The sequence below is a fragment of the Octodon degus genome, unplaced genomic scaffold (genome assembly GCF_000260255.1).
Source record: "Octodon degus isolate 3935 unplaced genomic scaffold, OctDeg1.0 scaffold00077, whole genome shotgun sequence".
In the NCBI taxonomy this organism is placed as follows: domain Eukaryota; kingdom Metazoa; phylum Chordata; class Mammalia; order Rodentia; family Octodontidae; genus Octodon; species Octodon degus.
Genome location: NW_004524653.1, coordinates 11,483,584 through 11,488,775, shown reverse-complemented (window position 1 = coordinate 11,488,775; position 5,192 = coordinate 11,483,584). Strand labels below are relative to the sequence as shown.

General features: G+C 38.0%; 2 pseudogenes; both read left to right on the top strand.

Annotated features, from left to right (window-relative positions):
• The window catches only part of LOC101587206, a 15,996-nt pseudogene extending 14,612 nt beyond the window's left edge, over window positions 1–1,384 (top strand).
• LOC101564613 lies at window positions 1,372–2,430 on the top strand (annotated as a pseudogene).
• The last annotated feature ends 2,762 nt before the right edge of the window (window positions 2,431–5,192 follow it).

The window sequence follows — 5,192 nt, the reverse complement described above, 5'->3', positions numbered from 1 at the left end:
CAATATTAGTCCAGAGAGATAGCTCAGCAGTCTAAGTGCCTGCCTAGCAAGTAGGAGGACCTGCGTTTGATCACCAGTACCATATGCCATGTTGACCCCACCCCAGGCAAGCCAAGCCAGCCACTGAGACCAGGAGTGGTGGCACAACATGTAATCCCATCTTTGGGGAGGCTAATAAACAGGAGGATCACTGTGAGTCTGAGCTACATAGCAAGGTATGTATTTGTACCAAATAAATAAAATTTAGAAAAAAAAGAAGTCAACCAGTATCAAATGCTTGGGGGCGCTGCGGGGAAAAAGGAATCCTTCTTCACTGTTGCTGGGAGTGTATACTGGTACAATCATTGTGGAAATTAGTGTGGAGATTCCTCAAAAAACTAGGCTTAGAGGTCCCATTCAATCCATCTATTCCCTTCCTGGGTATTTTTCCAGAAGAACTGAAAATATCATACCATAAGGATATATGTGTACCCATGTTTGTAGCAGCACAATATGTCATAGCTAAATCTTGGAAACAACCCAAATGCCCATCAAGAGAGGAATGAATAAAAAACAGTTTACCCCATTTAAACCAGCTATTCCTCTGCTGGGAATTTTCCCTGAGGCTCTAAAAAATATCATACCATAAGGATATATGTGTACCCATGTTTGTAGCAGCACAATATGTCATAGCTAAATCTTGGAAACAACCCAAATGCCCATCAAGAGAGGAATGAATAAAAAACATGTGGCATTTTTATGCAATGGAGTATTACTCAAAAAAGATAAACTCAAGACTTTTATAAGTATGGGTGCAACTAGAGACCATATTCATAAGTGAAATAAATGAGATCTGCATATGCAAACATCATATTGTCTCACTAGTGCAAGAACCTGAAAGAATAAATAAAATCTGAAAAGTGCAATAGAGACTATGAAAGGGAAACAATCTGTTCAAGGGGAAGGAGCAGCTGGAATAGAAAAAAGACAAAAGAAGAAGCAAAGAAGGAAAGAAGGAAGGAAGGGAGAAAAAGATATATTTATGTATATGTACAGGATAGCTTGGATAATTGGACTGCTGATTTCTGCTGGTTTATTGAAAAGAACAGCTAATACTTAGAGATTTTTTCTTCTCTTTTTAAATTACTTATGGCACCTGGTGCAGGCCCAACAGTGGAGCTGGAGCGGTGCCATACAGGTCACCCTGAAGACCCTCCAGCAGCAGACTTTCCAGATCGACATCGACCCGGAGGAGACGGTGAAAGCACTGAAAGAGAAGATTGAATCTGAAAAAGAAAAAGATGTCTTCCCACTGGCAGGTCAAAAATTAATTTATGAAGATAAAATCCTCAATGATGATACTGCTCTCAAAGAATATAAAATCAATGAGAAAAAGTTGTGGTAGTTATGGTGACAAAACCCAAAGCAGTGACCACACCAGCACGAGTTACAATGCAGCAATCGAGCCCTGCCAGCACCACCACTGTTAGTTCCTACACAGCAACAGCTGTGGCTAAGGCACCAACCCCTGCCCCTCCTTTGGCTCCCACATCCACACTTGCATCCATCACTCCAGCAGTGACAATGGCATCTTCTGAACCTGTGCCTGCTAGTGCAGCTCAGCATGAGAAGCCTGCAGAAAAGCCAGCAGAGATGCCACCAGCTAGTAGCCCTACATCAACTGACAGTACATCAGGAGATTCTTCTCAGTCAAACCTTTTTGAAGATGCAACAAGTGCATTTGTGACAGGTCAGTCTTATGAGAATATGGTGATTGATATCATGTCTATGGGCTATGAGCGAGAGCAATTAATTGCAGTCCTGAGAGCCAGTTTCAACAACCCTAACAAAGCAGTGGAATATCTTTTAATGGGAACCCCTGGAGATAGAGCAAGCAAGTCAGGCTGTGGTTGACCCTCCTCACACAGCTAGCACTAGGGCACCTCAGGCCACTGCAGTGGCTGCAGCTGCAGCAACTACAACAGCAGCAATGAAGACAACAAGTTCTGGAGGACATCCCCTTGAGTTTTTATGGAATCAGCCTCAGTTTCAACAGATGAGACAAATTATCCAACAGAATCCTTCCTTGCTTCCAGCATTGCTACAGCAGATAGATTGAGAGAATACTCAGTAGCTGCAGCAAATTAGCCAACACTAGGAGCATTTTATTCAGATGTTGAATGAACCAGTACAGAAAGCTGGTGTTCAAGGTGAAGGTGATGGAGGTGGCAGTGGAGGAATTGCAGAAGCTGGAAGCGGGCACATGAACTACATCCAAGTAATGCCTCAAGAAAAGGAAGCTATAGAAAGGTTAAAGGCATTAAGATTTCCTGAAGGACTTGTGATACAAGCACATTTTCCTTGTGAGAAGAATGAGAATTTGGCTGCCAATTTTCTTCTACAGCAAAACTTTGATGAAGATTAAAAAGGACTTTTTTGTATATCACACTTCACACCCGTGCATTACACTAAATTTGTTCACCGGATTATCTGGGATGACCTGGGTTCATATCCATAGTACTTGGTATATGATAGTAGATTGTTGGGGTGGGGTGAGTAGGATCTGGGATACAAGTCAGGGATAAATTACAGTGCATCTTCAACTAGCAGATGCTGCAAATCCACACAGTGTATAAAATATACAACCAAAAATCAGCTTTTGCAGATCTTTATTTCTTCTATAAAACAGTAGGTGACTTTTCCTAGGTTTCACTCTTAGTGTACTAGATCCAGAAATTTAGTGTAATGCCCTGCTTTATATTTCTTTGGCCTAACATTGGTTTCTGAAAAAATGCTTACTACCTAAAATCTACAGTATATTTCATGGCAACACTGGATAATGGCTTTTTGAAATTCAAGAGTTTGGAGCAACTGTAAACAGAAATACCAAATTATCAGTGATCATTGTTGCTGCTTCACAAAAGTATAAAAGTGATATGTAAGGAGGCCTGATCTTTCATGTTAAATACTTGGGATGAAGGTGGGAAGAAAGGGAAATTTTTATTAAATCAAAAGTTATTATTGCTATTTTAAAATTTCTTGATCATTGAATGTGTGAGACCCTTCTAATATGATTTGAGAAGCTGTATAAGTATAAGCAGTTATTTTCTTGTTTACATTTTTTGTTTTGGGGAAAATTAGTGGCTAATTACTGTTTACTTCATTAAATTGCAGTAAAAGATTTAAAACAACCATTGCATGTTTGCTCTGATGTATACTCTTGTGTAGTACTTTTGGGACCAATGCAGAAATAGAGCATTTGTCTCCCTCTCTCTCCTTCTTCCTCTGTGCCCAGCAGAAATGTGTTTATCAGCAAGTTAGTCAGAACTGCTGCCTTTCAAAAAAATAAGACAAACAAACCAAAAAATCCCCCTCAGAATGCTGATTCTATTCAAAATTAATGCAGATGTTTCAAATTTAAATTTCTGATACTTGTAAATGTTTTTCCTTTATTAGATAAAAATGTATTACCATTTAAGTCACTAATATTATATTGCTTTCAAAAAAAGAGGTGAGTAGAACTATGAGCCAGCATCTTTTACTGCATTTAAAGACTGGAGGTTCCTTTGGAAAGGCAGGAGATGTGGCTGGGAGTACTTTGGAAAATATACAATCAAGATATCTCATGGCATATTAAAAGAAAACTCTTGATAGTGGTGTTGGCTTTTATTTGGGTTTTTTAAAGTCTCAGTTTATTCTTTGTTACTGTTCCTTGATTGTAAAGAAGGGCAAATGTCTACTTGTCCAGTTTATCAAATCTATTTTCCTAAACATAAACAGGGCTATTTAAAGAAGTATTTTTCCCACCATCTGATGCTAAGAAGATGACTTTGCACAGATACCTCCCTGCGTGACCTCTTGCCATGTCCTTAGCAGTTTGATGATGACTGAGCTTTTATGTCATGTGCTCACTCGTAACCTGTCTCTTGTGAAAATAAATGAAACTATGATTTCCATAAATAAATAAATTACTGATAACTCTTTTTACCAATTTTGGATGCTTGTATCTTGTATTCTATACAATTAATTTGAAGACAACACAATGCAATACTTAAAAATTACCATAGGCTAATACCAAAGAACTATGGGCTGGGCCAAGTAGAAAATGAGTGGAAGTGATGATCACGGTAAGCAGAATCATCCTCTTCAGAAAAACAATCATGACAGGGACCAGGGCACACTAAGACAGCGATTGAGACCGGGCATGGTGACGTGTGCCTGTATTCCCAGTGCTTGGGAGGAGTCTGATCTGTGTAGTGAGACCCTGTAGACCCTGCACTAAATACAAAATGCATAAATAAATAAATAAATAAATAAATAAATAAATAAATAAAGTCATGGCAAGTTTTCTTTCATATATTGAATCTAGCAAGGAAAAAGGACAACATGGGATTAGCAAGGGAATTATTAAAGAAGCAGAAAGTGATCAGAAGAAGAGGAAGATTAAGGAGATGATAGAGAAGTCTGATTAAAGTATGCTATATACTTATATGAAAATGTCATAATATGTACCATTATCCTATATAATAGAAATGTGTTATAGAAATGATTATGAAGAAATACTGTTACAATTATATGCCCCCCAAAATGGATAACTTAGATGAACTAGAGAAATTCTTTGAAGGATAACTATCAAAATTAAGGGGACTTTTTTTTAGGAAATTTGAATAAAACTATACAAAATGACATTGAATCAGTAATCATAAACATCTCAAAAATGGGGCCGTTCTGGTGCATACCTAAAATCCTAGCTAGTCCAAAGGTTGAGGAAGGAGTATCGTGACTTCTGAGTAAACTGGGAAATTTAATGAGACCTTATCTAAAATTTTTAAAGGTAAATAACAGGTTGAAAATGTAACTGAGAGGCATATCACTCCCAGGTTCAAACCTATTATTTAACAAAATCTCACAAAGTAAAGTTCAACTACAACTGATAAATGCTACGAAATATTTGCAAATTGCCATCAATCATTTGCAAAGGCTTCCAAAATATAGCAGAGGAAGAAACACTTTACAACTCATTCCAGGAGATATTCCTCATGAATATAGGCACAAAAAATCCTTCCAAAATGATTAATAAAATGATTCAGCAACACGTAAAACAATGTACATTAGTATTAAATTCAGGGCTGGAGAGATGGCTCAGTGGTCTAAAGCACCTACTTAGAACAAGCTTAGCAAAAGCATCAGGGACCGTGGTTCAATCCCCCAGC